Raw genomic sequence first — 26296 nt, 5'->3', positions numbered from 1 at the left:
CTGAATAAAACTAAGTTGGTCTTAAAGATGCAATTGACTCCTATTTTGTTCTTCCAAAGGAAGCCTGCTAGGTGACCTTGGGCCAGTCACTGTTCTCTCAGAACTCTCTCAGCCCCACCTACTTCACAAGGTGCTTGTTGCAGGGAGAGGAAGGGAAGGCAATTGTAAGCTGCTTTGAGACTTCTTAAGATAGAGAAAAGCAGGGTATAAAAATCAACTCTTCATCTTTTTTTAGAAGTTAAGCGAGGCTGCCCTGGTTAGCACTTGGATGGGAGACAACTAAGAAAGTCCAGGCAGGGTCACTACACAGAGGCACGCAGTGGCAAACTACCTCTTGCTTTGAAAACTCATAAGTCACCATAAGTTGGCTGCAACTTAATGGCACTTGTCAACACCACTGTCTCTGTCTCTCTAACAAGTGTGACACAGAAGATGAGAGGTATCACTTCAGCCATTTTCTTACTGGCATTATATGCCATCTAAGGTTGCCAAACTCTAAGGGGGATAATTGCCAACCTCCAAGGGGGCCATGACTCTGTAACAGATATATCACCCTAGAGAACCACGGTTTGTCCTAACCTCCAAGGGAAGCCTGGAGACCTCCAGGAATTACTGTTTCTCTCTGGACAAGAGAGATCTGAGCCCCTGAAGGAAATGGCTACTTTGGAGGGTGGACTCTATGGCATTATACCCTGCTGAGGTCACTCCCTTCCCCATACCCAATTCTCCATAGGCTCTGCAAATATCCAGGAATTTCCCAATCCAACCCCAGTACCAGCCCATATCTACTTGCTTTCACACTTATGTATATGTGGGGTAAGGAGACTGTAGAAGGCCCCATCAGAACCCACCAATGAAGGCTGCCACCTTGGGAAATTTGTGGAGATTTGGTGGTAGTGCCTGGGGAGGGAGTTAAGTAAGGAAGTGACACCACAGAGTTTGCCCTCTGAAGTTGCTATTTCCTCCAGGGGAATTGAGCTCAGCAGTTTGGAGAGAAGTTGTAATTCCTTAAGAACTCCAGGGCCTATCTGGAGGCTGGCAGCCACGGCTTTTCTTGAGCAGGAACGCACAGAAATGCAGTTCTGGCTGGCTTAGTGTCAGGGGGTGTGGCCTAATATGCAAATAAGTTTCTGCTGGGCTTTTTCTACAAAAAAGCCCTGTGTGAAACAATGGTGATATCAGGGGTGTGTGGCCTAATATGCAAATGAGTTCCTGATGGGCTTTTTCTATGAAGCCCTGCTGTCATCACTAGAGAGCCAGTTTGGTGTAGTGGTTAAGTGTGCAGACTCTTATCTGGGAGAACTGGGTTTGATTCTCCACTCCTCCACTTGTAGCTGCTGGGATGGCCTTAGGTCATCCATAGTTATCACAGAGCTTGTCCTTGAAAGGGCAGCTTCTAGGAGAGCTCTCTCAACCCCATCCACCTCACAGGATGTTTGTTGTGGGGGAGGAAGATAAAGGAGATTGTGAGCAGCTCTGAGACTCTTGAGTGGAGGGCGGAATATAAATCCAATGTTGTCGTCTTCTACTACTGACAAAACAAGTATCTGGTTCAGGACTATCACAAACTTACATCTTAGAAAATAACTATGAGAAGAATTTATATAGCACTTCAGAATGTTCCAAGAAATTTTGCCTTCGTTACTCTAGTGATTCTGGCAATGATTCTGTAAAGTAGATTTCCCTATTGAGGAATGCAGGATCTGAACCAGAACTTTGCAATGAACAGTCAGCACCTGTTTGCCACCTCCACCTGCTCTCAGCATATGGAGGCATTACACATTCATATTTTTGATCTAGAGTGCCATCACGAGAGCACAAGCCCAAGCCCATCCAGCCCTTCATTCTGTCTCCAACAGATGTCTCTGTCAGTTCAGATGCAGGACATGGAAATGACAACCATCCCAAAGGCCAACCTGGTCGGCTGCTTTCTGTTTACAGTTCCTCTGCAGCGTTGCTTATTCTTGTCTGCCTTGCTTGCCCCATGCATCTCTATGGGCCAAATGTCAGCTCAGCACACAGCGGTGATCGTGTTTTTCAATTCAGCATTACACAGAAGTCTTTGTGCTTCATCATGCTGCACAGCATGTCTGGCATTGTCCCTTCTTATTTATACGTTAATCTTCTTAGAAATGGCTCTAAACACGCCTGTTGCCTGCTCAGCATGAATGGAGATTATGCACACATGGATAGGGAAAAGTGCCATTGAGAGGGTCTGTTTGTCTAGTTTTACCTTTGGATCAATCCTGTTTGTGAGACAGCATCTGTGCAATGTGTTTTTGAGAAGTGTCCCCTTGGAATCTGTGATGAGATACTGTGGAACTGAAGTTTCCGTATTATGAGCAGGAATGCTTGTGTTGTTATATGCCTACTGTTTGCAAAGCAGGACTGTAAGTAGGAGTTTGATCCGACAGATCTCTTCTGGTAACTGGGCTCTTGGCATAAGATATCCCCCCACCCCAGCAAATGAGACTCTTGCATTGGGAGGAAACACCACTGTTTTGTGAAATGGATTTGCAGGATCCAATCTTAAATCGCCTTGCAGAGAAACCTTTTGTGTGTATGTGTATTACGGTAAGTGCCGTGAACTCACGTCTAACTTATGGCTAGGGAGGGGCATGAATTGATTTACCAACCAAAGTTCGTGACAAACTTGGCTGGCTTGATGGTTCATGAACCGCAATTCAGGCAATCTCCCATGAACTGCCTTTTTTGGGGGGTGGGGGTGTCTCTTTAAATGCCTTCCCTTCACTCAGTGAGGCATGCCACTCCACTGCTTACTCCCAACTTCAAATGATTAATGAACAAATTAAAAAAGCACTGGACCTAGTACCAAGCCCTACAGTAAACCCACAAACCTTGAAGTGGGCTCTAGCTATGGCCATGGGCAGGGTCACAGGACATGCATAGCATCCCAGAAATGACTTGTTTCATACCCCTTTAATGTGGAAAACTACATGTGGGAGACTCTTACCCCAGTTGAGTCCAGATCTGATCTGTCAACAGGGTTAGGCCTTGAAGAGAACTAGGAATGCTGCCCCCCCCCCAATATTTTCCGTAATGATAGCCAATGCGGTTGGAACCAGAAGAATGTTTCTGCAGTGCTTTCAGAACATGGCCTTCTCACCTTCCCCCTCCTTCTGCAGCCTAAAATGTCCCCTATGCTACTTCTGCTACCTACTCCAGAAATATCATTACTTGTGTTTCATAAGCTTAGACTGTCAGTCAAATATAAAACAATCTAAAATGAATAAGGAAGGATCAGCAGTGTTCATATATGCTTTAGAACACAGGCCCCCCAACTTGTGCCCATGGGCTCACGGACACCTTCCCTCACGCCCGCCAAGTGGTGTTAGAATAGTAGGTGTGGCCAAGAGGGACTTCTATTCAGGAAGACTTCTGATTGGACACTGGAAATTTTACTGGCTATGTAGATTTTTAAAAAATGATGCTTTGGAAGCAGCTTCCAGTAACACAAAGAACTTCACTGTGTGAATGAAGGTAAGCTGAGGCAGTCGTTTTGTTGCTGGCTCTGCCTCCTATAGCAGCTCTGTTGTTGTAGCCATTTTGTGGCTGCTCCCAAGGGTTGCCAGCCTCCAGGTGGGACTTGGAGATCTCCTGTTCTTACAGCTGATCTCCAGCTGGCAGACATCAACCCCCCCCCCGCAGCGAAAATGGCTGCTTTGAAGGGTGGACTCTATGGCATTGGACCATGCTGAGGCCTCTTCCCTCCCTAAGCCCCACCCTCTCCCAGCTCCACCTCCAAAATCTCCAGGCATTTTCCAACACAGACCTGGTAACCCTATACCACACTGTCAGAATTACAAGGGTGCCTTCAGGTTGTTGACCCCTGCTCTGGAAAGATGCATACTTGTTTTAGACTGTTTTCACAATAGGATCTTGTTGAAGACTTAACACATTCACAGTGCCAATCTGAAAAGAGTTACACTCTTACAAACCCATTAAATTCAATGGGCTTAAAGGGATGCAACTTTGCTTTGGATTGCACTGCAGTCATGACATGTCTGTGTAGAAAAGATCCTTCATACTGCAGTCAATTCAGTGTTCTTCAGGGGGTTCATGGACACTTTGCCATGTGTAGAGTGCTCCAGTCTTTCAGTGCCTCCCAGGAAGTCTGCAGCCTTGGAAGTGATCTCAGTAGTGTTCATACTCTGGGGCAGGGGTGGAATTCTAGCAGGAGCTCCTTTTTCATATTAGGCCACACCCCCAGATGCAGCCAATCCTCCAAGAGCTTACAGGGCTCTTTTTTGTAAGCTCTTGGAGAATTGGCTACATCAGGGGGCATGGCCTAATATGCAAAGGAGCTCCTGCTAGAATTCCACCCTCGCTCTAGGACAATTGGACGGAGCATTGGATGGAGGAAGCCGAGACAGGCCTGTGAGAACCATCAGCAGCTCCATGTGCAATATTCATCTGAATCTCCCAGTACTGTTGTTATAGAGGTAATGATCATCCCAATGACATTATCATTATTCATCTATCAGCAGTCAGAACAATTCTGCAGTGTGATATTGTTTGGCAATCAGACAGTTGTTGCTGAACACTGAAAACTACTACATATCTGACCATGGGCTGGATTTAGTCAGCTTTGCAGCTGATGAAAAGGGAAAGAGGGGCTCTCCTTTGCCCTTCAAAAGTGCAATGTGGGGCATCATGGAACCTGCATGAAGAAAAGTGCAATGGGGGCTGGAGTAAGGAAGGGAATTGATTGAGACTGAACGATTGAGGGGAACCTCTGCATTCAGAGGCATTAAGCCTCTGACTCCCAGAGTCAGGAAGCAACATCAGGGGAAGGTCTCAGCCTCTAGACCAGGGGTGTCAAACATGCAGCCCAGGAGCTGAATCTGGCCCCCAGAGGGCTCCTATCAGGCCCCTGATCAACTGGCTGTCATCTGTTTCATTCTCCCTCTCTCTTGCTTCCTTCTGCATCACAGCTTGCTTTGCAAGGTTTGCTCAATCATACAGGAGCTACAGAGCAAAACTTCTATTTTCTCCATTGGATAAGGCTCCTCCCTTGGGGAGGAAGGGGGAGAGGCAGAGCTTGCTTTGCCAGGCTCTCTCAATTGCACAGCAGAGCTACAGAGCTAAGCCTCTCTTCCTCCTATTGGCAGAGGCTCCTACCCCTCCTGGTCCCCTGGGGAAGGAAGGAAAGAGCCAGTTCCCATGGAAGAAATACAAAGAAAGCATCTTTAAGACCAATGACTGCTAATGTTTTAAGCATGTTTTATTTTTAAGTTTGTCTGTGTCCTTTATAAAGTTTATATCTCTGCTACCTAATCTGAAATAGGAACACACATGTCCAGGCCCAACATGGTCCAGCCTGACAGGGTCTCATTTATGTCAGATCCGGACCTCATAACAAATGAGTTCGACACCCCTGCTCTAGACTCTGCTTTTGGCCCTCCAGAGGAACTGGTTGGCCAGTGTGTGAGACAGGATGCTGGACTAGATGGACCACTGGTCTGATCCAGCAGGGCTCTTCTAACGTTTCCCAGGACCTGCATGTCTGGAGGCATTTTGAGTGGTAGTGGGGGAAGGGAAGTGAGAAAATAATGCATTGTAGGTGGAAATTCTTCTCTCCATGGAAACATTCTTGTGGATCCAAGTCCTTTTCTGAGTTCACATGAGTCCAAGGTAGGGATGTGTTTCTTTCTCATACATGGAACAAGGGGAAGAGACTTGGTGGCTATACTGCAAAAAAAAAAAAATTCTATGTGTGGCTATGGTTCAATCAACAATAGCCTCACTTGGCTTCTAGCTACTGAAATTACATCTTACAAGAATCCTGTAAAGCCAACATCCTCTTGCTAATAAAAGGTTTCACCTTACTTGTGTTCCTTGTACTCTGGGACAAAGAAGACAGACAAAGTATCGCCAAACATCTGTTGTATGTGACCGGTAGGCATTTGATATTTTGGTGTTTCTTTTGATGTCAGGCATTATACAAATCTTCCCAAGAGCCACCTGACTCTGCCCCCATCCTGCTCCCCCTTTAGCAACCAACGTATTAGAAAGTTGCTGGCTGCTGTGGTGGAGGGAGGCCCCCCAAATATTCTGTGTTCCTGTCTTGGTCTGCTCATAACCCAGATTAGCATTAGCGGAACACAACTGGGGTGTTTGCTTTTGCGCTAGCATCTGTGCTATTTGCTTTACTTTCGTCACCGAAGCTGTCAAAAGTAGTCGGTGGATGAAAATGACTGCTGTTATTAATGTTGACATTAGCAGTGACATAAATGTCCTAGCCAGAACAATTTTGCTCATTGCCACAAAACATGCCTCATCCCTGGGAAAATAAGCTTCTGAAGGAAAAGCCAAATGTTTGTCGGAGGAATAGTAAAAAATCTTCCTAGTTTGTGCATGGTAAGTAAGAGATCTCTCTTTAACAGCTAATTCACACGATTCATTTGGTGTGCAGTGGACTAGATGAAATGTCAAGGGCATGTCAGCTGTTCATAAACTTCCATTTACTGGTTGATCCACTTTCACCTGGTTTGCCATGACCACTGAGTTAAATGAAGGATGGCTTCACCAAGGGAAGAAAAGATCCTATTGAGCCTTGCACCAAGCTGGTTCTGTGAACTGGTCCATACTTTGTGCGGGGGAACTGAATGCAAGCGAGTTAACTGTAACCGACAAGGCAAATGAAGGTCGGCTGGCCTTGGAACTTCTGAGGGTATGCCTGTTATTGTTTGCGTTAACTCTTCACTTACGGGTCACAGCCTTGGGGGTCCCCCCAGATATGTCACTGTGCCTGGAACATCAGGTTGCTACAGCCGCCCTTTTGCAGCAAGAGGGTTGGTGCTGCATTCAAGAGGTCTTGCTCTTTAATGCCGACTGACTGACCCTGTCAGTCATAACGCTGTAACTTGGAGTCCTTTAGCATGCTTTGCAGAGAAAGCAGCCTTTAGGGTTGCCAACCTCCAGGTAGTGGCTGGAGATCTTCTGGGATTACAACTGATCTCCAGGCAATGAAGAACAGTTCACCTGGAGAAATGACTGCTTTGAAAGGTGGATACTATAGCACTCCACTCCACTGAAGTCCCTCCCCTCCCCAAACCCTGCCCCCCTCAGGCTCCAGCCCCCAAATATCCAGGTATTACCCCACTCTAGGTGGCAACTCTAGGTGACAGCTCAAATACTGCAGCTTTTACTGAATATGGCATCTTATTCATGAACTAAGTACATTTTATCACTGCTCTAGAATGTGAGTTGTCCCATCTCCCATAACTTTCCAGACTCAATTTAAAATGCTGGATTTAACCCTATAAAGCAGCAAATCCCTACAGGTTTTAAAGAATAGTACATAACTAAGCAACAACCTTTTCCCTTTTACAAAAGCTTCAGCCTCTGGTAGTACTAATGAAGATATCAGTTTTCACATCCTCCGTATGCCAAATCTGTAAGTAAAGGACATGCAGAGAATTGTTTCCACTGCCTTGTTTGATATTTGTGGAGCCTCATTTCCTAGGAAACCTTTCAAACACTGGCAGTGCCTGGAAGTAACACAAGGAGTCTTAGGTCTCACACTGTCGTCACAGCCATACACAGACTGCTCGCTTGCTTATTTATTAATTTATGGAAGCCCATCAATGTGAGTAGGGGATATGGAATGGTATAGTATAGCCCAATCTCATCAGATCTCAGAAGCTAAGCAAGGTTGGTACTTGGATGGGAGACCACCACCAAGGAAGACTCTGCAGAGGAAAACACCAGCAAACCTCTTCCTCTGCTTCTCACTTGCTTTGAAAGCCCCTTGCTGGGGTCACTATAAGTCAGCTGCAACCTGAGAGCTCTTTACACACACTCATCAATGTGAATGGCACTGCATAGGTTATCTAAAGACAGATGCCTGTCTTGAGGATCTTATGATCTGACATAAGTGAGGTAACAAAAGAGAAGCAAGGGAGGCAGAGGCAGGAATAAACAGATAAAAGACATGGGCTGATTCCAGTGACCCAAGTTCAGGCTTCGTTTCAGTATGAAAGGGGGACTAAGGGGTGGTCACAAAAGCTTTGTGGAAAAAGCTGGGTTTGAGGATACATATGAAGGAAGAGGGAGATGTGGAGTTACATGAAAGCCGTTTTTGCTGCTTCCCATATTCTGGGTAATATGGTGATAACCCTACACTGGGCATCAGTTAAAAGGAGATGACTGAAATCTTTTTTAACACTTACAACATATTGATGTGCTAGCACCCTTTGGCAGGTGGCACCTTCAAGACTCCACACCCTAAATGTCAGAGTCTAAGGACCAAACTAGATGTTACAGTGTCCAGGGGTCTGACCTGTGGATCCTGACAATGTTTTAAAAGGGAAGTTGGATGTTTAAAAAGGCCACAGTGGCCTGATCCTGCAGTGTGATAGGACCAAGAGATCTTGTCTCTTCCCACACTTTTCAAGTACCAAAAGAAGAAGATGATATTGGATTTATACCCCACCCTTCACTCTGAACATAAGAACATAAGAGAAGCCATGTTGGATCAGGCCAACGGCCCATCCAGTCCAACACTCTGTGTCACACAGTGGCAAAAAAATTCATATATACACACAGACTGTGGCTAATAGCCACTGATGGACCTCTGCTCCATATTTTTATCTAAACCCCTCTTGAAGGTGGCTATACTTGTGGCCGCCACCACCTCCTGTGGCACCTCCTGAATCTCAGAGCAGCTCACAATCTCCCTTACCTTCCTTCCCCACAATGGACAACCTGTGAGGTAGATGGGGCTGAGAGAGTTCTCACAGCAGCTGCCCTTTCAAGGACAATCTCTGTGAGAGCTCTGGCTGATTGAAGGCCATTCCAGCAGCTGCAAGTGGAGAAGTGGGGAATCAAACCTGGATCTCCCAGGTTAAGTCCATGCACTTAACCACTACACCAAACATGGGGGAGCTGTTTTAGTGCTTGAAAAAGCACAGGGGAAGCTGAAGGCCTGATCAAGATCAAGCTCTTTTGGGCTTTTAAAATGGATGACTTCAGCTTTAAAATGGTCTGAGCATCCAAGGATTGGACCCTTGGGGCAGTAATGGCTCTTTTGGTCCTTAGCTTCAGGAGGCTGGGGGAAGGTGCCAGATACTGATGACAAGTTTACTACACTCTTTGAAATACTGTAAGAAGAGCCCTGCTGGATCATCTAGTCTAGCATCTGTTTTACACACTGGCCAACCAAAAGGCACAGAATGTAACTGGTCCACTGTCCCTTAGCACTGGTATTTCAAAGTTAAATGCTTCTAGATATGGAGGTTCACTTTGTTCACTACTGCTAGCTGTCTAATCCCCTTTTAATAAGAACACAGGAAGAGCTGGGCTGATGGAGCTGTAGTAATTCTCTCCCATCACGAACCAGCCAGTTATAAGAGTACAAAGTCTTTTGACAGAAGAATCGTATGTAGCTGTGCTCAGTGCTACTAATTGTGCTGTTACTATGAAACAATTGGGGTGTTACAAACAGAAACAGCATCATCAACAAACAAAGCCAAAGGCTGAGTTTGATTATAGCCTAGAAAGCTGAATATAGACTTCTTGTACAAGCTGGTGCAGGGCATCTCCATGTTAAGTACTAAATTTCTAGGAACTTTGCAATGCCAGTTCCAGATGTGCATGAAGAGGAGTTGAAATTTTATACAGTTGTTCAGTTTGCAAAGGTATAGCATCCATAGTGCATGGTAACATCCAACATACTACTGTGTCTACAGAAGGAGACATTGGGTATCCATGCCCATTGACTTGGCTACAAGGCTATATGAGGTCCAGGATAGAGTCTGGACTATAGGAATAAACATAGAAACAGAAATATCAGAGAAAGCACATATCCCCATTCCAGTTTGATTTAGGAAATCCATCAATATGTGCCTGCTTTGCTTAATGTTCAGGGCTTGTCCAGTTCCAGAAGAAAAAGGAACAAAAGAGTCAATGCTGGTGGGTGGATGTCATTTGCCAGTAGGCACAGCTTTCTGTGCCAGATCCTTTAGGCAGGTCAATACCTCAGGAAGCTTTCACACATCCTAAAAACAAAACCGATCCACAGCAATCTTGCATACTTATTGCATTTGTTAACCACTTTTCTACCAAAAGCACCTAAATCAGCATAAAGCAGTCAACTACTAGAGAAGATTCATGTGATACTGGAAATCTGTACAAAGACATTATATTTATGAGTTCAAGTACGCATGTCTGGAGATTTGGCTTTGTTCTCTTGTCATTTGTCCATTGTCCTTTACTGGCCCTGCAACTGATCCCAGGCTTCTTTTGCACAACAATGGCTTTTTGGCCACAATATCTTCTCACTTATATGGAGATGAAGAATCATCCTAAGGGGCCATCAAGGCTGGGAATTTAAAAACTCAGGTGTCTCAGTTAACAGTGAGTGTAACATCAATTGCAGCCATCTGAGCAGAAATTCTGATGTCTTGTATTAAATCAGAACTTCATCTTTGAATTTTCATCCCCAACTCAGAGAAGGGCCTTCTTGATTGTGGCACTGAAACTCTGGAACTCCCAGGAAGACTTGTCTGTTGCCATCATCAACCAGTTGATGAAGACTTTGATTGCCATATCCGCCAGTTGGTGAAGACTTTGGGCGTTTTCGCACTTAGCGTTTGCTACCGTTATTCCGCAGAGGAATTCTGTCCAGACCATTTCCCCCATTTTCGCACGATGGTCTCTTTTGCGCAGTCGGTTTCCATGCAGCCCGCGTCAAATCGTTTTCGCACTAGCATCGACTTGACTTCGAGGCCCTGTCAATAATTTTTTTTAAGTGCATGGCTGGTTGCGTTACTGCGTAACAACATAACACATCACTGCTGTTCCTCCCCCTTTTTTTCGCGGGCAAACCGCATCACGTGTGCTGCTTATGCTTAAGTATTGGCTGCAGCTGTAGCATCCTCCACAGCCCTTTATGTATTGACAGAAGCCTTCGCAATGGAGAATCTGGTTAACGAGACTGCGGCGTGTCTTTATTCCATAGTGGAGGTTTTGCTTTTGTGCCTGTATGCCGGACGCCAACTCATTAATGCACATACAAGGAGATCTTCGTACAGCAGTCGCAATTCTCGCGAGATTCCCCCCCCCCAACACTTATGTCCACAGGGATCGACCCTGATGTATGATAACGCTGCATTAAGGATATGACGAAATTCCGTAGTTGCAAAATATCGCAGTAACGCAATCAAATAGAAGTAGCTGAAAAAAAACAACAGGCACCGCCTAACCGGCAATGATGCATGCTTGCTTCTGACCACTGCCATCAACTTATGTGTGATCTGAAGGATGCGTATCAATCGAAGTAGTAGTAAGCAGGATTCCCCAAAACAAGCTGTGGATGCTGCCCTCAGACTTCGATCTAACGAAATGCATCACGCATGTGTTGTGTATGCTGTATGGCACCTCAGTGATTCCTTGACTCATTGAAATGTCAGAATTTCGTAGCTGTGAAATATCGCTATTACGCAAGGAACTAAAATGAAGAAAAAAAATGGCTGGGCGGGCACGTTTCGGAAGCACCACGAACACGCACTACTAGGTTATACGGCTGATGATTGGCCAGGCCAGCAGCGTACGTGATTTGCATTGCATTGCACGTCCCAGGGGGATGGAGTGGGAGGACTGAAAGGCAGAGGAGGGTGCCGCCCCCAAAGCAGTCAATGCGGAACGGGATGAGTTTCCCACAACAAACTCTGCAGAGTGGATCCGCAGGTTTTAGGAAACCCCACTAACATGCGCATCCAGATACCGCACGGTGAAAGTGCTGAAGCCATGGATCAAACCGTGTCTGCGGAGCAACATGTGAGAAATCAAGCAAAAGATCTGGAGGTAAATGGGATGCCACCCCGGGGTAAACGCTAATGCAAAAATGCCCTTTGATTGCCATATCCTCCAGTTGGTGAAGACTTTGTTACCTCAGCGATCCCTTCCCAAGCTCTCACCTTCACCAGGTTCCACCCCCAAATCTCCAGGAATTCCCTAATCCTGAGTTGTCAACCCTGCTCACTAGTCTAACCACTACTCTGTCAATCTGTGAAGTTGATTTGTTGGTGTGGGCCAATTGTAATATCTGAATTGCCAGATGGCACACTTTGTAACCACAATGGAGTCAGAGGGGGCCATGATTCACATAAAGCAAGGGTTTTCAGATGGCATGCTCGGATTAAACACTCTATTCTCAGCAGCGTTTATAACTGAAAACCAATGCATGCTGTTAAAATTATGAGTCAACAGTGGAAGATGTTTTCTGAATAAAACATGTGAAGAATCCTGTCTTTAGGTGAAATGCACAGGGGAAGGACTTTCTCTTCACGGAACTGGCGGCAAACAGATGCTTTGGGGGTGGGAAATGGAAAGAAAAGTGAAGGAAAGAGCACTGTGTAGCCACTGGACAGGACTCCAGCACTGAATCAGTCTGGACTAAAGCCAATGTCATGCTGGATATTATTAGGAAGGGAATTGAAAACAAATCAGCCAGTGTCATAATGCCCCTGTATGAATCGATGGTGCGGTCTCATTTGGAATACTGTGTGCAGTTCTGGTCACCGCACCTCAAAAAGGATATTATAGCATTGGAAAAAGTGCAGAAAAGGGCAACTGGAATGATTACAGGTTTGGAACACTTTCCCTATGAAGAAAGGTTAAAACGCTTGGGGCTCTTTAGCTTGGAGAAACGTCGACTGTGGGGTGACATGATAGAGGTTTACAAGATTATGCATGGGATGGAGAAGGTAGAGAAAGAAGTCCTTTTCTCCCTTTCTCACAATACAAGAACTCGTGGGCATTCAATGAAATTGCTGAGCAGTCGGGTTAGAACGGATAAAAGGAGGTACTTCTTCACCCAAAGGGTGATTAACATGTGGAATTCACTGCCACAGGAGGTGGTGGCGGCTACAAGCATAGCCAGCTTCAAGAGGGGGTTAGATAAAAATATGGAGCAGAGGTCCATCAGTGGCTATTAGCCACAGTGTGTATATGTGTGTGTATATATGTATGTGTATGTGTGTATATATATATATATATATATATATATATATAAATTTTTGGCCACTGTGTGATACAGAGTGTTGGACTGGATGGGCCATTGGCCTGATCCAACATGGCTTTTCTTATGAACAAAATGTTTCTGAGAACTATGGTAGCCCGTCTCTTGGTTCACTGGGTAGTCCCTCTTGGAAAGGTCATATTTGTAACATGGCAATTAATTAATAAGCGGCCTGTTTGAAGAAACAAGTGCCAAAACATGACTAATTCAGCAGCTGCCACCTGTCAGATGCTGCAGTCATCCCGGAGAATGTCAAAGGTCTGTTTAATAAACACCTAGTAGCTTTATTCAGGAGAAGTGAATGAAGGAACACAAGGCCTACCAGAGTCCTTCATAGCAGTTCCTCTAGCCAGCTTATTTTAGGAGATGATTTATGGTGACCCTATAGGATTCTCAAAGCAAGAGATGTTCAGAGGTGGCTTGCCATTGCCTGTCTTTGTATAGTGACCATGGACCTCCCATCCAAGTACTAACCAGGGCTGACCCTGCTTAGCTTCCTGCATCTGAAGAGATGGGGCTAGCCTGGGCCATCCAAGTCAAGGCAGCTTATCTAGAGTCATGAGTAAAACCTAGACTGGAGCTGCTCCAGATTCTAGTATCCTGGAATTAATGTAAAGCATGAAATGGATTCCGAAACATAACAGGACTGCTTGAAAGTTAAACTGAACTCTTAAGCAAGTCAGAATCTTTGAGGGGGTTGTCCTTCTATAATAAGAACTTTTTAAAAAGCCTTTTTTACATTTTGGTAACTCCTTGGAAGGTCAGATGCTGAAGCTGAAGCTCAAATACTTTGGCCAGCAAATGAGAAGGGAGCACTCATTGGAGAAGATCCTGACGCTGGGAAAGACAGAAGGCAAAAGAAGAAGGGGATGGCAAAAGATGAGATGGCTGGACAGTGTTACTCTCCAGCAGCCCTGGCCCCACTCAATGCACAGCAGTCAAGAAGGTCAGAGCGTCTGTTCCGGCTGCAACGCCACTGAGGATGTTCTCCGCAGCTGAGAACAAAACGTCTGGAAAGAAAACTTTCTCCAGTAGAACACGGCACTTGAGCCCGAAAGATTCTACAAACCCTAATAGTGTTACTAATGTAACTAACACAAATTTGAGCAGACTTCAGAGGATGGTGGAAGACAGGAGGGCTGGCATGACTTGGTCCATGGGGTCACAAAGAGTTGGACTCGACTGCGCAACTGAACAACAACAACAAAAAACTCCCTTTTCTTCATTTAGTAAGCACGCTTTCCTAGTTGTCTTGTATAAAGGTGCCATACAGCGCAGCACTTCTCTTAGCACAAAACTACATGTGATCGATATTGTGACAAGACTTCTAGCTCTTGACATGGGATGCACTGGCCCAAAGCCTTGGGGATAAACTGTACATGTTGTTCTCCTCTGTTAAGTCTTTGCCTTGTGCCATTTCTTTTTACTACAAAATACCTCCTTGCAAGGAAAAGAGGAACTTTTGACAGGGTTTTTTTCAAAATGAGAAAAAACAGCATAGGATAAAACTAATAGTTACCCTATTTTTGCATCTATCAAAGCAGCTTACAGTCCAGGCAATAAAATATTATAGATAGTAGAGCTATTATAGATAGTAAAGTAGCGTTTCCAGTCTCCAGATAATGGTTGGAGATCTCCCAGAATTACAACTAGTTTCTGGGTTACAAAATCAGGTCCCCTGAAATGGCTGATTTGGATGGTGGACTCTTATCACATTATACCCCATTGAGGCCCCTTCCCTCTCTAACCCTTCCCTCCAAGGCACCCCCTAAAAAAACACAACTCCATGAATTTCACAATCCAGACCTGGCAACCCTAACCATAAATATAACTCAAAACCCCAAGTAAACTTTTATATGCTATCAGGGGACTTTCAGAATAAGTGAGTCTTCAAGCCTGAAGAGAAAATGCAGGGAGGAAGTTCTATAATTTTATCTGTTGCAAGCAGAGCTCTGGAGTGGTGGCAGATACATTATCCAAATAAATTATAGTGCACCATGAGCTCCTTCACTCAGCACTGTGACTCTTAGGGGCTGAATGGAAATGTCTGCTGCACTGAATGATTTCTCCTAGTTTTAAAAACATTATTATAATTTGCTCTTTTTTTGACCTCAATCAAGAGGGTGTTTTTTTTGTCAAAGCTAAACATTTTGGTAGCAATGTCCTTGCTTTAAAAGCCTACTTCCCCAAACGCAAAAAGGCACAAAAGGACAACTGGCAATGTTCCCAAATAAAACAGGACCACACCAGCTCCAGTGCTCACCTTGTCTCATATCAAAGGAGGCAGATCTGCATTGGAAACAAAACACCTGAAATTCTTGCCTTGAGACATTTAGGCAAGTCGCTGCATTGTGAAATATTTATGACTGCCATCTTGTGGATCTGTTTTTCTTTATCATGCATTATCAACGCTGGCCTCTTTTTTAAAAAATGAGCCTTTATTGTTCTGTGGGCAGTGAAGACATGAACAACTGTAAATCATTCTGGGCTCGATTCTCCTCCTGTCATACTTGTGAAGTAATCAGAAACATGTGTTGTGCTTTTTAAAAAATCCAAATTTTGTGCCATTAAAAGCTGTGGCCTTATATGCAAATTGAGGTCTTTTGGGGCCACTGTTGTTTATTTTCCAGAAGTTTCCTGCATCATTTAGACACAAGAACCAAGGAAGAGCCCTGTTGGATCAGTTTGGTAGTCCATCTAGTCTAGTGCGCTGTCTCACACAGTGGCCAGCTGGTTGCCCTGGAGGGCCAACAAACAAGGCATAGAGGTCCAGACCTTCCCCTGATGCTGCCTCCCAGCACAGGTTTACTGACAAGAATGAGGAGCTACATAGAGCACCACTTTTAATACCTGGTAATCTTATTCCGTCACTCCTCTAATTCCGTCATTCCTCTAATTCTGTCAGGCATTTTCTCATGCTGAAACACTTTCTAGTTTACCACTTCTGCCACCAGATAGGCCTTTTGTTTTTTTTTTTAAAAAGGAAAGCAATATTCACAAGATGCTGGATATTCTGCCCAAGGTATATATTCTATGAAACTCTGATGGCCTGGGCACCACTACATTACTTTCAGGGGAAATCATAGTTTTATCATATGCCTCTTACACAAAGGCAGAATGATGCACTTTGTGACTAGATTTTTAGTGAAACAGCATAACTCACTTGCAAGCGATCCCTAAAGTGCATTGAGTGCGGATTGAAAGTGCATCATTCAGTGAGTGGGAAAGCCCCTATAGAGTTTCTGGTCATTCCTAGAGCCATGCCATGTCACTTCTGGGTTTTCCCTAGAAGTGGCACAGATGATGTTAAGGTTTTTTTTTTTAAATAAAAAATAAAAATAGTTATTTCCTGTGACTGCTTAGAGTAAGGAGCCCTAGAGTAAGAAGCCCTATACCCAGTCCTGGTAACATAGGATCTCATTTTATAAGATATTGGTGTGGTGGTGAATGTATGTTACTTTGCAATCTGCACTGTCAAAACTCTTTTTAATATTCAGAGATTTTATAGAAGGTACAATAAAACCTGGGTCACAATAACCTTGGGATTATTTGCAACTGTGAAATGCTTTCTTTTTTTTAAAAAAAGTGCAACACTTTGTAAAAACATACAAGTCATCACTTATTTTAAGAGATAAGTCAAGGCTTGGGTAGCAACTACTAGGCAGAAGAAAGACAAGAGCTTATGCCGGGGTGGGGAACCTTTTTTTCTGCCAAGGGCCATATGGATATTTATAACATAATTCACGGGCCATACAAATTATCCACTTAAAAAACAGTGCTCTGCTGAGGGAGAATGATTCAGGCTAGCAAAATTAATGCAAATAATTGTTTTTCTATTTGCAGTCATGTGGGGAGAGCCTAATCTGGCACGCGCGCGTGCGCACACACACACACAGAGCCTGCTGCCTTAGGCAATTGCATAGGTCCGGGGTTTTCTTTGTAGATAAAAGCCCAGCAGGAACCAGTAGCATATTCGACCAGATCCCCTAATATTAGCACATTAGGTCACACACTCATTAGTATATTAGGACACACCATCTGACATAATCAAGTGCAAATTGAACTGGTGGTAGCTGGCTCCCACTCCGCCACCCCTGCCTCTTTCCCTTCATGCGGAAACTGCAGCTGCTCCCAGCAGACCTTTAAAGGTACCCACATACCCCATCAGCAGTCCTTCACCACTCTGGATCCATAGAGAGAGAGAGAGAGAGAGAGGAGAGGAGAGGAGAGGAGAGGAGAGGAAGGAAGGAAGGAAGGAAGGAAGGAAGGAAGGAAGGAAGGAAGGAAGGAAGGAAGGAAGGAAGGAAGGAAGGAAGGAAGGGAGGGAGGGAGGGAGGGAGGGAGGGAGGGAAGGGAAGGGAAGGGAAGGGAAGGGAAGGGAAGGGAAATAAAGAAATGGGGGGAAGAAAGAACATAAGAACATAAGAGAAGCCATGTTGGATTAGGCCAATGGCCCATCCAGTCCAACACTCTGTGTCACACAGTGGCAAAAAATTTATATATATATATATATATATATATATATATATATATATATATATATATATATATATATATATATACACACACATACATACGGTGGCTAATAGCCACTGATGGACCTCTGCTCCATATTTTTATCTAACCCCCTCTTGAAGCTGGCTATGCTTGTAGCCGCCACCACCTCCTGTGGCAGTGAATTCCACATGTTAATCAGTACTTCCTTTTATCCGTTCTAGCCCGACTGCTCAGCAATTTCATTGAATGCCCACGAGTTCTTGTATTGTGAGAAAGGGAGGAAAGTATTTCTTTCTCTACCTTCTCCATCCCATGCATAATCTTGTAAACCTCTATCATGTCACCCCGCAGTTGACGTTTCTCCAAGCTAAAGAGCCCCAAGCGTTTTAACTTTTCTTCAGAGGGAAAGTGTTCCAAACCTTTAATCATTCTAGTTGCCCTTTTCTGCACTTTTTCCAATGCTATATCCTTTTTGAGGTGCGGTGACCAGAATTGCAGACAGTATTCCAAATGACAATGTACCATCGATTTATACAGGGGCATTATGATACTGGCTGATTTGTTTTCAATTCCCTTCCTAATAATTTCCAGCATGACGTTGGCCTTTTTTATTGCAATCGCACACTGTCTTGACATTTTCAGTGAGTTATCAACCACGACCCCAAGATCTCTCTCTTGGTCAGTCTCTGCCAGTTCACAACCCATCAACTTGTATTTGTAGCTGGGATTCTTGGCCCCAATGTGCATTACTTTGCACTTGGCCACATTGAACCTCATCTGCCACGTTGACGCCCACTCACCCAGCCTCAACAGATCCCTTTGGAGTTCCTCACAATCCTCTCTGGTTCTCACCACCCTGAACAATTTAGTGTCATCTGCAAACTTGGCCACTTCACTGCTTACTCTCAACTCCAAATCATTTATGAACAAGTTAAAGAGCATGGGACCCAGTACTGAGCCCTGCGGCACTCAACTGCTTACTGTCCTCCACTGCGAAGACTGCCCATTTATACTCACTCTCTGCTTCCTATTAATTAGCCAGTTTTTGATCCACAAGAGGACCTGTCCCTTTACTTCATGACTCTTGAAAGGAATAAAGGGAAATGAAATGGGAGGAAGAAGGGAATAAAGGTAAACAAAGGGGGGAGGAAATGGAAAGAAAGGGAAATAAAGAAAAGAGGGGAAACTTACCTGAACTGTGACAGTGACTTTTCCAGGCCCTGCAGCAATCCTGGGTGGCCTGCCAGGCCCCAGGGAGGCTGCCACGCAGTGCAGCTGGGCCCTGTGATCTTTGCTGGGTCCTGGGGAGACGGCTACACAGTGTGACTGGGCCCCATGACCCTTGCTGGCCAGCCAGGCCCCAGGGAAGCTGCCACGTGGCTTGGCTCAGCCCAGCAATCCCTGAGGGCCACACTGAGTGATCTCGAGGGCCATAAATGGCCCTCGAGATGGATGTTCCCCACCCCTGGCCAACTGCATAAGGCGAGAGGGACTATTAGCTATCTTTTTTTGTGACTGTACAAGTCTTCTCCCTGCATATCTAGCCAGCCTCTTTGATGGTCAGTCAGCATATAGTCAACCCATGGCTTTGTCTGCTTCCTGCTTTTCTCATGACTTTCCCAGCCAATAAAAAATTTTGGGAGGAAGTCGCACCATACTGGTTTCCACTTCATTCAGTCTACAGTGAAGCAGTTCTGAGAATTCACGCAAATTCAGAGGATCTAGCTTTTAGACACACAACTGCAGATGTTCATAAAAAGACATTTTCAGTGACATGCCCAAAAGTCAAGCAAGCCTGATTTCTGCACATGAATGAGCAGATGCAAAAGTTCTTGTGAAGACGCAGAAAGAGCTGGATGGAGGCTTCATCTATGCAAGCTAAAATTTCACCAGTCAGATATCTGGGCAGCACAGTGGGAGTCTGTAACCCACTTTCCTGTTACTATATTCCTGTCAAAGTATTGATTGTCAGGGTTTCAGTTTTTTAAAAAAGGCTTTGCTGGATTTGAGCAACAGGGTTACATGACAGATTTTTGTTGTTCAGTCGCACAGTCGAGTCCAACTCTTTGCGACCGCATGGACAAAGTCACATCAGGCCCTCCTGTCTTCCACCATCCTCTGAAGTCTGCTCAAATTTGTGTTTGTTACATCAGTAACGCTGTCCAGCCATCTCATCTTTTGCCGTCCCCCTCTTCTTTTGCCTTCTGTCTTTCCCAGCATCAGGAGCTTCTCCAGTGAGTGCTCCCTTTGCATTTGGTGGCCAAAGTATTTAAGCTTCACCTTCAGCATCTGACCTTCCAGGGAGCAGTCAGGGTTGTTTTCCCTTAGGACTGACTGATTTGATCTTCTTGCAGTCCAAGGGATAGATACCCCAATTATCTCAGACATGGTTCACAGCCATGCTTTTATGTGTATCGTATTAATTTCCATAGGACTTGTACAAAACAGGGTTATGGGGGATTGTGTCTGTGATTCTGTTACCGAAGCCATTCTACAGTCTTTGATGGCAGCATGTCAGAAGCTATCAGCTGCATGGGGGAAGAAAATGAAATGTTATTCCTATTGAAGTTACTTATTTTGGGCAGAGGGCTGTGGACTCATGCTGGTTTCTACTTTTTCTGGGGACGGTATTTTTTAATCTTTGACAAGAACGTTTGACATCCACAAGGAGCTCTTTTCTGCATATATAATTAAATAAACATTAGTATGATGAATGCAACGTGGAAAACAGAGCTATTACATACACAAACTGTACATGACATCAGCTTCAAAAGTGCAGCCTGTGGATCACCATGGGTACTATTCAGTTTGGAAGAAAACGCTGCATCGTATGCTCCGATAAACAGGAGCACTCTCAACAGAGGACTATAGTTTGATGACATCAGCCGATGATGGGCAACCCAGTCATCTGGCAGGCCTTGTGTTGCACAGTAAGGTGTGTGGGAAAAACACTGTGGCAGACTCTTTAGATCAGGGGTGGCCAAACTTGCTTAACATAAGAGCCACATAGGATAAACATCAGATGTTTGAGAGCTGCAAAACATGAATGTCAGGTGTTTGAGAGCTGCAGGGAAGGAGAAGAAAAAGAACAAGAAGATATTGGATTTATATCCTGCCCTATACTCTGAATCTCAGAGTCTCAGAGCAGTCACAATCTCCTTTACCTTCCCCCCCTCCCACAACAGACACCCTGTGAGGTGGGTGGGGCTGAGAGAGTTCTTACAGCAGCTGCCCTTCCAAGGGCAACTCCTACAAGAGCTATGGCTGACGCAGGGCCATTCCAGCAGGTGCAAATGGAGGAGTGGGGAATCAAACCCGGTTCTCCCAGATAAGAGTCTGTGCACTTAACCACTACACCAAACAGGAAGGAAAGAAGGCAGGCAAATAGATGGGAGAGGAAGGAAGGATGGAGAGGCAGAAAGAAAGCAACTTTAACTTTAAATGCATCCTCCAAACTGCCATCTGGCTTGGCTTGGAGAAATGATTTAAAGAGACAAATGGCTTCTCCAAGTCGGCTGATGGGGTGGTGGAGGCTTCGAGAGCCACGCAATATGTGTGAAAGAGTGACATGTGGCTCCCGAGCCACAGTTTGGCCACTCCTGCTCTAGATGCTTCAAGCCATGACAGTGAGCAGCATGGCAGACATATCAAGACTCATGTCCTGTCATTCCTCCAGATCTGAAACCAAGCAAAAACTGTGAAATAATTAACGAAAAAACTCAATACACAACTTAATAACCTTATTACAAAATTTTTGAAGACAAAAACTTATTAACTAAATTACAATTACTTAAAGATATACAACACAAGAAATCATAATATCAAAAATTCATCCTAATCACAATCAAGTGACAATGAACAATTCTATCAAAATTTCATTACTTCACTTATTCAGGTCTTTTTAATAACATCAATTTCCAACTTCTTAAAAACTCACAACGATTCACCCATTCCAATGGGCTGATTTAAAGTGCTGGTGCTCCAGATATAATTCCACAGGAAAGGTTTCTATGTTTTCAACATGCTTTTTCAGTCATGCCAAATTTCTGGCTTCCAATATTCATACAAGAACTTTTCAAATGTGAAGCTGAAGTGGGTATTCAGGAAGCCTCTAACAGGAATGTGCCTTTACTTCTGTTTCTGGGAAAACCCTTCCTCAGAGAGGCATATCCCACTGTATGTGTCTTATCATCTATCACTTGCACATAGCACTCTGGAATGGGTGAATCGTCGTGAGTTTTTAAGAAGTTGGAAATTGACGTTATTAAAAGGACTTGAATAAATGAAGTAATGAAATTTTGATAGAATTGTTCATTGTCACTTGATTGTAATTAGGATGAATTTTTGATATTATGATTTCTTGTGTTGTATATCTTTAAGTAATTGTAATTTAGTTAATAAGTTTTTGTCTTTAAAAATTTTGTAATAAGATTATTAAGTTGTGCATTGAGTTTTTTCGTTAATTATTTCACAGTTTTTGCTTGGTTTCAGACTTTCACTGTGATACTCTAGGCGTCCCGACATTCCTCCAGATCTGGCAGAATTGAAATGGCTCTGCAGCGATCAATGTAGTGGTTCAGCATGACCAGAGAATCCATGTAGAATTGTTGCTCAGTGTTTGCTTCCCCCAGTTCCTGCTTCTTGTGCTTCCTCGGGGGCACCACTTGGTGAGAAGAAAGGGAAGGCAAACATGTCCAACTAATGTCATTACTCCTTCAGAACATGTATGGTCTGGATCCAGATTAACTTTTCTGCTCACACAAGTGGAATAGAAAGTCATTTCTCCCTCCCCTCCAACAGCCACCCACCAATCTCCCCAAAATGGTACTCTTGGAAGACAGGGAACACTCAGGAACAGCATGAGAGAGACCTACAAGAGGAAAAAAGGAATTGGTGGGAATTACCCTGTCCTTCTATTAGTGAAATCAATCTTATAACTTTGGTCCACGCTGGTTTTGCATGCTGAGTGTCTATGGTCAACTGGGCCATGTTTGGCCCATGTCAGCAACACTGCCATATGTTATTGTGAGATGGAACACACACAACAAAAGGCTCTTGAAATACACTATTCCATATGGGCAGTTTACTCTGGAGAACAATCAAGACCAAGGTTTTGAATTTGCAATTTATTTTGTCCCTGCTGCTGATATCTGTATGCATTGTTCACTAAATGCACAGTGAAGTCCACTGAGCATCCACAGAAGCATTAAATGTCATCTTTAGATGTTGTATACAGGGGAATATCCTACTCACACTATCACACAACTCTTACATATTTAACGTAATAATTCACGCTGTTTCAAACTTACTGAAATTATACACACACACTCTGTAGTTGTACACTGGTTCTGATAGGACTGGAACTAATTCCTAAACAGTTTTGCTGAGGAATACTGAATAAAAGGAGGACAAGAGACTGACACTTGGTTGCTTTGCCTGCCATCAGGTAGAACTCTCCATGGGATAAGCTCACCCTAGAGTCCCCCTAGTCCTCTGAGGCAATGTCCGAATTCTCTCTGCCTCCTCTGCCACACAAACAGCTTAACGGTGGTCATCTAAACCAAAGAACTAACCTGAGTTTATCAGATCTCAGAAGCTAAGCAAGGTCAGCCCTGGTTAGTATTTGGATGGGAGACTACCAAGGAAGCCCAAGGTTGTTAGGCAGAGGCAGGCAATGGCAAACCACCTCTTAATGTCTGTTGCCTTGAAAACCCTATGCTGGGGTGTCAAACATGCAGCCTGGGGGTTGAATCAGGCCCCCAGAGGGATCCTATCAGACTCCTGAGCAACTGGCTGTTGTCTGCTTCCTTCTCCCTCTCTCATGCTTCCTTCTGCTTCACAGCTTGCTTTGCAAGGCTTGCTCAATCACACAGTGATCATCATCATCATCATCTGGCCCACATAACAAATGAGTTTGACACCCCTGCCCAAAGGGTTGCCATAAGTCAGTTGTGCTGTGATGGCAGTTTCCACCACCACCAAGCTAAAGCAGTTTGTCTGCAGATCTAAAGAGCCCAATATTTCCCCCTCTTCAGAGAACTATTTCGATTTTGTGAGAAGGGGAGTTGGGACTCACTGCATTAATAGAGCACATTAGGATTCTTTAGGAAAAACTGTTACCTCTCAAGTGGCATATAATCAAAATAGGACTACAATACTAGATTATAAAATTGGCTAGAAGGAATAGCATTTCATGGAAATTATTAGATAACTGCTGGGCCCTGCATTCCTTTCCATAAAAATTTTGGAGTAAGTAGTAGCCTTGATTAATTGTTAGTTTTCATGGAATTCCTTATTATACAAAATATCAGAAGCAGGAAGCCAAAGAAATGACATAAAATCCATGTTGCTAGTTCGAAACATTTATTAGACATAGTATGAAATTATTGTTATTACTTATTTATAAAGCACCCAATATTGCTTCGTGGTATTTAAAATTTTAAGCAAACTACAGTTCTGCAAATGAGCATAAAATAAACATTAAAGAGGAAAGGAAAAGGGATCAAAAAGAAGGAAGGTGAGTCCAAGAATGCCAGGTTAGGTAGGTGTGTGCTCGAATGAAAGCAAAAAGATGCAGACATTAAGATGTCAAGTGGAAGGGAATCTGACTACTAAGAAGCTGCAAAGCAAAAAGGATGCTACTGGGAAATGGGGAAGGAAGGTAATCTTTGGCTTAAGCAATAACAGATTGGTACTGGTAGAATGAAGGATCAAGGAGAAGCATATAGAGACAGAAAACACATAGAGTCTTTGGGTTGCCAGCAACCAGGTGGGGCCTGGAGATCTGCTTTTACAACTGATCTCCAGATGGCAGAGATTAGCTCCTCTGGAGAAAACGGCTGCTTTGAAGAGTGGACTCTATGGCATTCTACCATGCTGAGGCCCCTCCCCAAAACCCACTCTCTCCCAGCTCCACCCCCAAAGCCTCCAGGTATTCTCTAACACAGGCTTGGCACCCCAACATAGAGAGGAGAAATGTCCTGGAGACATCTTGAAGTTAAGTACAAGACAAAAAGAAGAAAGAATAAACTGATGAAGAATGGTACAGAGGGGTTAAGGTAAAGGCAGTCCCCTATGCAAGCACCATTAGTTTCTGACTCTGGGGTGACAATGTATCACAACGTTTTCACGGCAGACTTTTTTACGGGGTGGTTTGCCATTACCTTCCCCAGTCACCTACACTTTACCCCCAGTAAGCTGGGTACTCATTTTACCAACCTTGGAAGGATGGAAGGCTGAGTCAGCCGCGAGCTGGCTGCAAGAGTTCAGTGCTGTATGAAAAAGCGAAAGAATAAAGAAGTGCTCCAAAATTCTAAGTCTGAGAAGAAATTCTTTAAAATCCAAAAGTAAAAGAAAGGTGATATGGAAAAATGCTGAGGAGCAGGCAGAAGGAAAGGAAGATGGCATGATGGATAAGTTCAAAGATCAGAAGACTGTTGTTTTTTTAAAGCAAAGTAGGCAGGACAGATTTAAAGGAAGAAGGAGAAGACCAACAAAAAACAATTGTAAATCCAGAGTAAAGAAGGGAGAACTGATGGGACAATACATTTCAAAAAGAAGGGAGAATTGTATCGAAAGAGTTATAGCAACAAGGGAAGAAAGAAAAAGTGAAGAGACCTGGTAAACAAAGAAAAAGAATCTGTTGGTATGGTAGCAAATAACTGTAGAAGAAAGCAAAGGAGGAGGAGAAGGATGAGAGAGTGAAGAGGGGAAAAAAATTATCCACAAGTGTGTGGAGAAAGGAAAGGGTAGGGTAGTGGAGGAGGAGTAAGCTGAAACCGTGAAATTAAAATAACAAAGGGATATTTAGGAGGTGAAAGAATGACTACAAATGAGAGAAGAAAAATAAAATTACTTAGCTTCAGAGAGAGCAAGCAAAAAAGACCATAACTCTGTAAAAAAATAATAAGAAAACGCCTTGTCACTCAGGTGAAATGTTTTGCTATACCATTTTCATTCTAAAAGGCCTATCAGAAATTGGATTCTGTATCTGTGCAATTTTAAATGTTCATCTCTTTGCAAATTGGTAAGGAAAATTGTCCTTAACCATGCCATCCTAAGTAGCATTTTACCTTTTAAAACCTATTGATGTCAATGGTTTTAGAGGCACTATAAAGCAATAGCAAGTAATAGGCTGGTGGACTAAATTCACCACAGGAATCTGACTTTCTAATGCAGGAGAATCTGGAGAATGATATTTATTTATTTATTGAAGCATGTTTTCCTCCAATTGCCCAGGGCAGAAAACCCCATAGTCTCAGTTCCTGCTGAATTAGCAACCCTTCATGAGAAGGACTGCACCATTCCAGACTATAGATGGCAGCTCATATGGCTCCATACAAAAAACAATTACATGTGCTAAGAGAACAAGCATGCCAAGGAGAAAACTAGACTAGAACTTGTTCCCTGATACCCTAGCTTTCTGGATGTCAGCCACACTAGTCACAGTGAGTCATGGTTCTGTAACTTCTGAGATTAGAGCTGCTGGGGAGATTTGGGGGGCATTCCAGGAATGAGTGGGGAAGTCAGTGTATGTCGGAGCGGGAGTAGCAGAGTGAGGGAGATGACTTGCCCGACACAGGGCTTCAGGAAAGAAAATCAGGCAGACACGTGCAACTAGTGCCAAAAGGTGTATTAACGTATATACACAACAAGTGCTCTCTTGTGCAGTCTATACAATATCACCTCCACGGACAAAGTGCTTCGCCTAACCACCATCTCACAGGGAGAGACCTGTGTGATGCACACACAGAT

At 44.0% G+C, this 26296-nt stretch overlaps 1 protein-coding gene and 1 non-coding gene across 2 annotated transcripts in view; one reads left to right on the top strand and one right to left on the bottom strand.

The window, feature by feature from the left end:
* KCNB1 (potassium voltage-gated channel subfamily B member 1) overlaps positions 1–26296 on the bottom strand; it is a 294074-nt gene that overhangs the window by 50398 nt on the left and 217380 nt on the right. The gene's annotated exons all lie outside the window — the stretch shown is intronic.
* LOC132567879 (small Cajal body-specific RNA 13) lies at positions 4337–4582 on the top strand. Its single transcript, XR_009555144.1, has one exon. It is a non-coding gene; the product is annotated as a small Cajal body-specific RNA 13 (non-coding RNA).

The sequence above is a fragment of the Heteronotia binoei genome, chromosome 2 (genome assembly GCF_032191835.1).
Source record: "Heteronotia binoei isolate CCM8104 ecotype False Entrance Well chromosome 2, APGP_CSIRO_Hbin_v1, whole genome shotgun sequence".
NCBI lineage: Eukaryota > Metazoa > Chordata > Lepidosauria > Squamata > Gekkonidae > Heteronotia > Heteronotia binoei.
Note: the sequence above shows the minus strand (reverse complement) of the source record. Positions and strands in the feature narration are given on the sequence as shown.